The sequence below is a fragment of the Cyprinodon variegatus genome, unplaced genomic scaffold (genome assembly GCF_000732505.1).
Source record: "Cyprinodon variegatus isolate N-32 unplaced genomic scaffold, C_variegatus-1.0 Scaffold2288, whole genome shotgun sequence".
In the NCBI taxonomy this organism is placed as follows: Eukaryota; Metazoa; Chordata; class Actinopteri; order Cyprinodontiformes; family Cyprinodontidae; genus Cyprinodon; species Cyprinodon variegatus.
Genome location: NW_015152741.1, coordinates 1 through 11,078, shown reverse-complemented (window position 1 = coordinate 11,078; position 11,078 = coordinate 1). Strand labels below are relative to the sequence as shown.

Below are 11,078 nucleotides of genomic sequence, written 5' to 3'. Positions count from 1 at the left end.
GAGCTCCCTGAAGATTCTCAGTCAAACTCCAAGCAGCATAGTCTCTGGTTTGTAAAAGCAAGGCCAAGGTCTGCTCAAGCTAGACATGAGACGCCGAAGCAGCTTACGGACTCTGCTACTAAATCCTTCTCCAGAACCAACAGTGACTCTCCCAAAGAGAACCTCAAGAACCCTCAAGGTACTATCTGTGCACCATTGGAAACCAAACTCTGTCTACAGTCCTTAACGTTGCTGTCTCTCACGCAGACTCCGGTGAAACCTGAATCCAGGCCCGAACCAGCCATCTGCATATTCAGTATATTGTGCAAATAAACTTGTTAAACTTTTCATCCTGTGTCCGTCAGTGGTGTTCTGCATCTTTGGGTCTCCTTTAGAGAACCGATCATGACACAAACAGGTATAAGAGAGATCTGTGAGGTTCAGAACAGAGAAGAACCAGGTCAATGTAGCTTGGTGCACTTGAAATTAATTATGGTTGATTTAAGTTCAATTAATGTTCTGTTGAGCCATGTTAAACCTCTAAGTTATTACTTTGGGAAGTTTCTTTTGTAAATACTTTTTTGCACCATTGTTTTTGGCGATGTAAATAAACCACCTGCTACAATGGACATCTACCTACTGCATTTCTTCAGCCACTTGGCCAGGCTATCTCACAACTCTATTAAGGATGAGCTAGCCACTTAATGAACCTGAGACTCTGGTGGAGCTTATCAAGCTGTCGATCCGTCTGTACAATCGGAGCCGAGCTCGAACCATGGAAAGAGGTACCAAAGCTTCTCCTTCCAAACCTCTTCCTACAAGCATTTTCTCTACTGAACTTCCTATATTCTCTCCTTCACCTGAACCAAAGCAGTTGGGCAGTATGAGACTAAGCTCTGAGCAGAAACAACACCGCATGCGGGCTAAGCTCTGCCTTTATTGTGAAGAGGCTGGTCATTTTGTCTCTTCGAGTCCCCTTTTGGTAAAAGCCAGGGTCCACCAGTAGATTCGAGGGTACTGATGGACCAGAGAATTTGTCCCTCTTCACCTCCTCTACATTTGCTCGCTTCTTTGCTAATAAACAATAAGGCTCTCTCCCTTTCAGCTCTTATTGACTCTGGTTGTGAACAAAATTTAATTGACTCTTGCTTCGTTCAGCAAATGGGTATTGAAATTATACCTCTTCAGAAACCTCTTTGAGTTTTTGATCTGGACAGAGAAACCTGCCCCAGAAAACCCAACAGACACGCCCCATTCAGCTGACCGTTTCTGGAAATCATATGGAACACATCTTCTACGTTTTTCCCACCGCTAACTCAGCTTTGATTTTAGGATTTGAGTGTCTCCATCTTCATAACACCACCATTAATTGGACAGACATATTGACTCTTGGTCTATAGAATGTCATTCTCGTTGTCTCCGATCTGCTATGCCGGCAGGCTTCCAACCATCAGAGTCTTGTGAGGCAGACCAACCTGATCTCTCTTCTGTTCCTGCTCACTACCACGATCTATTCCAGGTATTTAGCAAAACTAAAGCCTGCCTCTCCACAGACCTTATGACTGTGCTATTGATCTGCTTCCTGGAGCCCCTCTGCCCAGCAGTCGTCTGCTCAATATCTCCAAGCCAGAAAGGGAATCTATGGAAAAATACATTAAGGAGTCCCTGGCTGCAGGTATTATTCATCCTTCTTCATCACCTCTAGGAGCTGGAATTGTTCTGTGTGGGGAAAATAGGATGGTACCCTTAGACCCTGTATTGACTACAGAGGCTTAAACCAAATTACAGTCAAGAACAAATATCCTTTGCCCCTTCCTTCATCAGCTTTTAAACCTGTTCAAGGAGCTACTCTCTTCACCAAACTGGATCTCAGAAATGCCTATCATCTTCTTTATATAAGGGAGGGAGACGAATGGAAACCTGCCGTCAAAACTCCCATAGGTCATTTTGTGTACCTGGCAATGCCTTTTGGTCTAACTAAAGCACCTGCTTGTTTTTCAGGCTTTGGTCGATGATGTCCTGAGAGACTTTTTGAACATCTTTGTTTTTGTTGATTGTTGATTGATGATATTCTTATTTTTTTCTAAGAACCTGAAATGTGAGTTCCATAAGCCTTCAGTCTCTTTCCTGGTCTTCATCCTAGAGGACGGACAGGTAAGACCCACTGAGGAGAAAATTAAAGTGGTCCAGGATTGACTCACACCCGAGAACAGAAAACAGCTTAAAAAAATTCTGGGGTTTGCAAATTTCTATCCTCGATTCATTCAAAACTACAGCCAAACTGCTCTACCCCTCACTTCTCTCACTTCCACTAATTGTCCCTTTCGTTTGGTTCCCTGAGGCTGAGGCAGCCTTTGTTTATCTCAAGAACCTTTTTGCTAATGCTCCTGTTCTCATTCAGCTGGATATCACCAAGCAGTTTGTGGTGGAGGTTGATGCCTCTGATTCAGGTGTTGGAGCCGTTCCAGATTTCAGACTCTGATAACAAGTTACACCTGTGTGCTTTCTTCTCTCCCAGACTTTCCCCAGCAGAGAGAAACTATGACGGTGGAGACCGTGAGGTTTTAGCCATTAAACTAGCTCTTTAGGAGTGGAGACACTGGTTGGAAGGAGCTGCACATCCCCTTCTGGTATGGACAAATCATAACAATCTGTCATACATTTAGTCTGCCAAGAGGCTTAACCCACACCAATCTCGCTGGTCTCTGTTTTTCTCCTGGTTTAACCTCTCCATTTCATTTCGCCCTGGCTCTCGAAACCTAAAACCGGATGCTCTCTCTAGGCAATTTGCCCCAGATGAATCAAAGGAGTCTGCTGCTCCCAGCTGCTCAGTTGCCGCAGTCACTTGGAGATTGAGGACCTTGTTAAGCAGGCCGAACAGTCTGAGCTTAACCCTGGTACCAGACCCCCCAACAGAGTTTTTGTGCCTTCATCCATTCGTGCTCAAGTAATTAACTGGCTCCAAACTTCCACGTTTTCTGCCCATCCAGGTATCAGTCTAACTGTGGCTCTCATAAGTCGACTTTTTTGGTGGCCCTCCTTACTGAAGGACGTGAAGGAGTTTGTTTTGGCCTGCCCGACCTGCGCTTGGAATAAGTCTTTTCATCAGCCCCCTATCGGATTACTTCAACCCTTGCCCATTCCCAAGAGAACCTGGTCCACATTGCCATAGACTTCGTCACTGGACTTCCCACCTCTAAAGGTATGATCACAATTCTCACTATTATTGACCGTTTCTCAAAGGCCTGCCATTTAGTTCACTTCCAGCTATCATCCCCAGTCTAATGGTCAAGTTGAGCATATGAATCAGGAGTTGGAGGCCAGCCTTAGATGTCTCTCCGCTTCCAACCCCACTGAGTGGAGCCAGTTTCTTCTATGGGTTGAGTACACCCACAACGCCCATGTTTCAGCTGCCACAGGACTCTCACCTTTCGAGGCCTCCATTGGCTCTCAGCCTACCCTTTTCCCAGCTGAGGAGGCTGCCATTGCAGTGCCCTCCGTTCAGCATCACATCCGCCATTGCAGATCCATCTGGAACAAGACCATGACAGCATTTGGTAGATCTGCTGAGCAGAACTGTAGGTGGGCTGACCGAATGAGGAGGGTTGCCCCTACGTTTCCCCGGGCCAGAAGGTCTGGCTCTCAACCTGGGACATGATGAAGAAGATGTCCCCATGCTTCATTGGTCCTTATGAGGTGGAGAGGACCATTGGAGCTTCCGCTATCCATCTCTGTCTCCATCTCCCCTCCACTCTCCGGGTTCACCCCACCTTCCATGTGTCCCAAGATAAGCCCATTGTTTACAGCCCCTTATGCCCACCCACTGTTAGGAATCCAGTTTGTGTGGGTTTTGTTTTTTGTGTGTTTTTCTCTTCCTCCACTACCAGGTGGTGCCCTGTTCTCATTGGACCTCTCGCACACCTGCGGCTGGTTGGCTCATCACTGAGGACTACTTAGTCTGTGGACTGTCACTACCTCAACGCCAGAGTGTTTGCCAGTTTTGGGAAGCCATCCTGCAAGCTGAATGTTTTTGGCCATCTTGCCCTGGAAGGATTGTTTGTGACTCACGGTGAGCAAGGGATTAACCTCCACAACTTCCGTTCAAGACCTCCTGGATTCCAAGTGACAGTCCGCTCCATAGTGCCTCAGGAACCAACCAAATCAAAACCTGTCCTCCCTCCAAAGAGTTCCTCCCTCAGGTTAACCCACACAAGACTGGATTCTGGGAAAATTGTTTTCCCATCTAACTTCCGGTTCACCAGTACCCTGAGTTTCCTGAATCCAACCCCATACATCTCCTTAATAAACCTGTTAGACTTTTACCCTGGTTTCTCTGAGTGGTTTACTGCATGTGGGTCAGATCCCTTAAGAAAATCATGATAGAGTCTTCCTACAAGACATGACACTGAATCAGCTGTGATTCTGTCATGATGGGTTCACTAGAAGCGACCCAAGAATGCAGAACACCACTGACGGACACAAGAGTAAAAGTTCAATAAGTTTATTTTGACACAAGCACAAAGAAGTACTGGATCTGGTTCGGGCCTGGACACGGGTTCACCGGAGTCTGCGTGAGAGACAGTTCAGTTAGCGTAGCAAGCCGGAGTCTGATTTCCAGTAGATAACTGATTGTACCTTGAGGGTTCTTGAGGTTAGCTTTGGGAGAGTCACTGTTGGATCTGGAGAGGAGGCAATCAGCAGAGTCCGCTAGCTGCTTCAGCGTCTCACGTCTAGGAATGAACAGACCTTGGCTTTGGGTTTTCCAGCTCTTAGTCCTGAGCTGTATGGAGGCACTCTTGGATCTTCAGGTTTGGCTCAGAGGGTCGGCTCGGCAGGTTAGCTCTTCCAGAGCTTCACAGAGGAGACACAGGTTTCCTGAAAGACAGAGACAGCGATTAGAATCCTGGCTGGATTCTGAGTCACAAAGTTTCACTGAGGATCTAGGCTTAGGCGCTGACCAACTGGTTCAACACTGCGGCGTTGAGGCAAGGTCTGAAGACAGCTTAAGTAGTGGATCCTCTGATGATCTTGATGAGCTGCAGCTGTGCAGGAGGCTCCCTCAGAGGATCCACGGCGGACTCTGCTGGAGAAAGGTGGAACTTCTCCAGCTCCCAACAGATTCAGTGTCATTTATTTTTATTTATTTTTTTTTTTTTTGACAGGAGGTAAACAGCAGCTAGGTGAATACTTTGATGAAAAAAATAGTGCTATGCAAGCTGGGCTCCCCTCAGCAGATCGGCTTGTGACAGTTCAAGGGGATTATGCTGCCGTGTTATGCACAAATTAGGCTGTTGTTACACAAAATTTCTGGACACATCATGAATACACTATGTATACACCCGAAATTGAAAAAGCACATAAAATGTTCAGCATATGCCAGTGTGAAAGGGGCTTTATGTTGTCGCTTCCATTTAATGTCGTTTGCTGAGTAATTTTCTGATCACAGGAGTGGAGAATTGTTGATGTTCAGTGTTAGGCACTTCTGGCTACTAGTTCAAGATGTTCAAGGCTCATTATGTCCCTAAAATAAGGTTTGGCAGCTAGAACTCTAAATGTTTTAGTATAAAGTTGAAAGAATCAGCCTAGTTTCTCCCCTGGTATTAAACTGTGGCTTTTGGGGATTATGTGGATCTTTAGCCACTAAGGAAAGTAATGCCAGAGTAAGATAAAAAACTATAAAAAATGTACCCTCCTCACTTCTGACAGGATGGTTATGCTCCTGCCAGACACTGTGACATATATCCCCATAAGCTTACTTCTCTGTTCTTCATAGATGTATTTCTGCTGTTATTAAATTAAACAACTTGTTTATGAAATCTAATCTACAAACTTGGATGGAAATCTTCGGCAGGAAGAGAATTTTTCTCTGCATACATACAACTAATCTCCATTGCAACGGCAGTGATGCAGGGATTGATCCGAATGGTCCAAGTTTCCATAAAAACTAAACAATGATTTTATAAAAACAATGAAAGAAACTAAAAAGGTTAATTCTGGGCTAACAGCCCAATGAATGAAGAGATGTTTAAAGGTTCTGATGGGTCTCTGGCTAAATGGATCTTTATAGAGAACACAGATTTTTTACATTCTAAAGGTTTTCTGTTCATTTCAATAGAAGATGGAAACTGATCCAAAGTGGAATATTTTGAAAATGATCCAACTCTGTACACACCAAAAGCTCCAGCAGTGCTGCCCTGACGGTTTAGATTTTTGAATGATTGAAATAGTCCAAAGGATGAAGAAAGAAGTTAAAGAGCAAAAACGTCCAGAACCAACTAGAACCATGAAGGAGAACAAGGAGGACAATAGAACTGAATCAGCATCATGCCATGAAGTCATCTAGACTCACCGAGCCTTTCTGCAGTTCTTCACAGCTGGAACCAGTCTACTTCGTCCTCCATCTGATGTGTTGTACTTCTTCAGGTCTAACTCATCCATAACCTTGTCTGACATCTGCAGCATGTAGGCCAGAGCTGAGCACTGGATCTCTGAGAGCTCCTTCCCCAATCTGTTCCCTGATTTCAGGAACTGTTGGATCTCCTGATAAACTGAGAGGTCCTTCATCTCCTGACGACAGTGGAAGATGTTGATACTTCTATCAGGAGAGACATCATCATCAGTGTTCATTTCCTTCAGATTGTTGATGACTCTCTGGATTGTTCCTGGACTGTTCTTCATCTGACCCAGCAGGCCTCCTAAGAGGCTCTGGTTGCACTCCACAGATAGGCCATGAATGAAGCGAGCAAACAGGTCCAGGTGGCCATTTTTACTCCTGAGGGATCTCTGCATGACTTTCTTCATGAAGTCCTCCAGAGATGTTTCTCTATGTTCTTCTCCAAGGAAGTTCTCCACCACCACCGTGTTCCTGTTGGTGAAGCAGCGGAGTATGTAGACTGCAGCCAGAAACTCCTGGAAACTCAGATGAATAAAGCAGTAAACTGAGGTGTCATCATTCCCTCTGTCCTCTTTAAAGATCTCAGTGAACACACCTGAGAACCACGAAGCATCTTTGATGTTGATGCCACACTTTTCCAGGTCTGGTTTATAGAATATCAGGTTTCCTTCCAGAAGCTGCTCAAAGGCCAGTTTCCCCAGAGACTCAATCATCTTTATGTTCTCTGGAGTCCATGGGGACTCTGTCTTCTGTCCTCCATCATACTTTATCCTTTTCCGTTCAATATGAAGCTGTAGGAAGTGGATGTACATCCCAGTTAGGGTCTTTGGCAGCTCTCTTCCATCTCTGGTCTTCAACAAACCCTCTAGAACTTCAGCAGTGATCCAGCAGAAGACGGGAATGTGACACATAATGAATAGACTTTTTAATCTCTTAATGTGGGAGATGGCCCTACTGACCTTCTCTTCTTCTCTGAATCTCTTCCTGAAGTACTCCTCCTTCTGTGGGTCTGTGAACCCTCTCACCTCGGTCACCATGCCAACACACTCAGGATGGATCTGATTGGCTGCAGCAGGTCGTGTGGTTATCCACAGGAGAGCAGAGGGAAGGAGATTCCCACTGATGAGGTTAGTCAGCAGAACATCCACTGAGGTGGACCCTGTGACATCAGTCAGGATCTTATGGTTCAAAGAAAGTCGACTCTCATCTAGACCATCTAAGATGAACAGAACCTGGAAGTCTTCAAAGCTGTGGATCCCTGCATCTCTTACTGGCTTAAAGTAATTATGAATCAGTCCCACCAAGCTGAAATCTGTTTTCAGAACATTCAGCTCTCTGAAGGTGAATGTGAAAATGAACTGAATGTTCTGGTTGGTTCTCCCTTCTGCCCACTCCAGAGTGAACTTCTGTGTTAAGACTGTTTTCCCGATGCCAGCCACACCCATTGTCATCACGGTTCTGATCCGATCCCTTCGTCCAGGTGGATTGAAGATATCTTCTAGTCTGATTGTTGTTCCTAGTCTGTTTTGTTTCCAGGATGCTGCTTCAACCCTTCTGACCTCATGTTCATCATTGACCTCTCTAGTTTTTCCCTCTGTGATGTAGAGATCTGTATAGATCTCATTCAGAAAGGTTTTCTTTTCAACTTTAGCAATGACTTCAGAGACATATTCAAATTTCTTCTTTAGAGACACTAAGTTCGCGTTGACATCGACCATCAACATCTGAATGGAGAAACAAAGAGAGGAAAAATTTCAGCCAAATAATAAAAACTTTTTCTGATATTCTCAGTGTGTGTTTTTCATTATTTCTATTGTGAAAACCTTCATAATGTTAATCATTATAATCAGATGCATCCTAGTATTTGTTTTATAATCTTCTGCATCAACGGCCCTAGTCAGGTTTACCTAATTTGAAAGGGAATTTTCTGACTTGCCAGAATCAACATTTAGGAAGCATTCAATGTTTTCTTCCTATTTTAGGTGTTTTCAATGTTGCTCCATATATTTTTAAGAGTTTTTCCATGTTTGAATTAGTGTCTTCAAACAGCTGAACAGTAAATACCCCACCTCATCTCTGTCTACCTGCTTAAATGATAAAGTAAAACACATTAAATAAATAATATATTTTCAGTAATTAATGTAAGTTCTCAGAACCCAGTAGGATTACATTGGTCAACCCAGCAAAAACATAAAAGGACTGATGACCAGTTAACAAGTTAGATAGCTCAGTTATACATTGTATTAGGGTAAGGCTAGATAATTTTATTTTGAGAATAATTTCATAATATTATGAGAATATAGTCATAAAATTAGGAGAATCATTTGTAAACTTACGAAAACAAAGTCCTTACATTACGAGAATAATGTTATAAAATTATGAGTATAAAGTCATATAATTACGAGAATAAAGTCATAAAATTACAAGAATAAAGTCATAAAATTACGAAAATAAAGTAGTAGTTTATGACAACTCCTACAAGGAGCACTTTCGCCCCTAAAATAAGGAATGTCGAGCATCATGTGAAGTTATACTTTGGCTACGATTTGAAAATTAAGGAAATCTTTTAGCACACCACCATCAAATAGGACAGAATGTCAAATTTGGTCGGAACTCTAAGCTTTCTTTCTAAAAAGGGTTGTGGTATGAGGACTTCATACTCGTTATTTTTCAACTTTATTCTCCTAATATTCTATTCTCGTAAAGTTACGACTTAATTCTCGAGATAAATAAAACCATCTCTAGCATTGCCCCAATACTCTATCGTACAGTCAAAGGCCACTCTGAGAACAAAGGGTTTTAATGCTGATTTAAATGAGCACTTTTACATTTTTTTGGTAGTTTGTTCAGATTTCTGGAGCAATAGAACTAAAAGCCGATTCTCCATGTTGTTTCTGATTCTGCAGAGTAGAATTCATCCAGTGAACCTGAGAGGTCTGGCTGTCGATTAACTGACAACAAGTCTGTAATGTATTTTATAGCTCAGCTATTCAGTGAATTATAGACTAATAGAAGTATTTTAAAGTATATTATCTGATATATGGGAGCCATCAGAAGGATTTTAGAACTGGGCTGATATTTTCCAACTTTCTTAGTTCTAGTGAGGACACAGGCACAACCATTCTGGATCAGCTGCAGCTGTCTGACTGAAACAACACATTGTTAAAATGATTCCATGTTGTAAATATAAACATCTATCCTGTAATCATTAATCTGTTGTCAGAGTTAAACAGAGACGATAGAAGGAAGCTCTGATTTGAGATGTTCAGTCTTACCTGCTGCACAACTGTTCTGATTGGCTGTCAGCGATCCAGCTCTGGTTCTGGATCTTTCTCCACACTGGGGATTGCTTATCTCCCTCCGTCTGTGGAGACATTTCTTCATCACTGAAATAGTTCACTACCAACAGGATGGGGCTGTCCTACTTAAGCTGAAGATGTTCATGTAGATCCACCACAAACAGAGGACCAGAAGCTGAGTTTCTGTCTATTATTGACCCAAACTGGGATTCATGACACTTTGAATCTGGCAGGTACGAGGGTGGAGAGTGCAAGAAGTACATGCAGCTAATGGAGCCAGAACATCAACCAAACCCAGGTCAATTGGATCAGGGAATATAGCCTTGAGACATGGAGCACCTACTCCACTACTGAACCAGCCACAACTCCAATAGAACCTGAACAGGATCAGAGGCAGGGTGACACTAAGGTTTGTTTGATGCTGGTAGGAAAGAGATGCCACGGAGCTGCAGATGGACAGAGCTCTGGTTTCTGAGCAACATGATAAAGCTCTGAACAGTCCAACCCCAAGGAGCCTGCTGCAGTGAGAGCTGGAATAAAGAACCATTCTGACCAGAACCATTCTGCTGATTCATGATACATTGAGTCTCTATCTCTGTTCATTTAGATTCAGATCTGAACAACTACTGGGATTTATCAGGCGGGAAGGAGAGACTTTGGACGTGTCAATCAGAACACATGACCACGTGAAGCTAGACAGCCAGTGAACAACATCAAGCAATTTATTTACACAAGGCTTGCTTTTCTTGTCCTTTATTCATAAATCTGGTTTTGATTTTGTTTTTGTATTGTAACTTAAATACACAGAATAAAAACTAATCACTGTCAACTATATGTATCTGAATATCATCAGTACATTTTAGACTTAGCCAGTTTACCTTTAACACAAACATCTGTGAGACATTCTTTGTACTATTTACACAGAATACTTTGAACAAATATTCAAGTGCTTTTCGGAGCAAAGCAAAACTCATAAAGAAGAATTTCCTACAAGGCTGAAACACAGAACAAATTTCAACTTTAACATGAACAATGAAGGTTCTGTAGCTTACTTGATGAAATGAAAGTTACGTGTAAATGCTGGGGATTTTTGTCTTTTTTTGTGTAATGCTGCTGTACCTAGTTTGACCACCAGAGGGTCCCCTCTTTTCTTTTGACAGTTTTGTTATCGGTCTTTCTGACTTTCGGTTGCTAAGGAACCACAGAAAACAGCTGTTGCTACGGTTGTTGGTTAAAAGGCAAGATATTTAAAAGCTAAAGTGATTCCCCTCCCATTCGGAGCTGCAAGCGGGCAAAGTGGTCGGTAGACTATAATTCTACAGCTTTATTTTAGTTTGATCCACAGACTGTGTGGTTGTAAATTCATTGTTTTGTTTATTGTCTGTTTGTAGTTCTACGGTGGTCTA

The 11,078-nt window shown here is 42.9% G+C and overlaps 1 pseudogene; it reads right to left on the bottom strand.

Annotated features, from left to right (window-relative positions):
• LOC107080751 overlaps nt 1–8,097 on the bottom strand; it is a 32,392-nt pseudogene extending 24,295 nt beyond the window's left edge.
• Between the last annotated feature and the right edge of the window lie 2,981 nt (nt 8,098–11,078).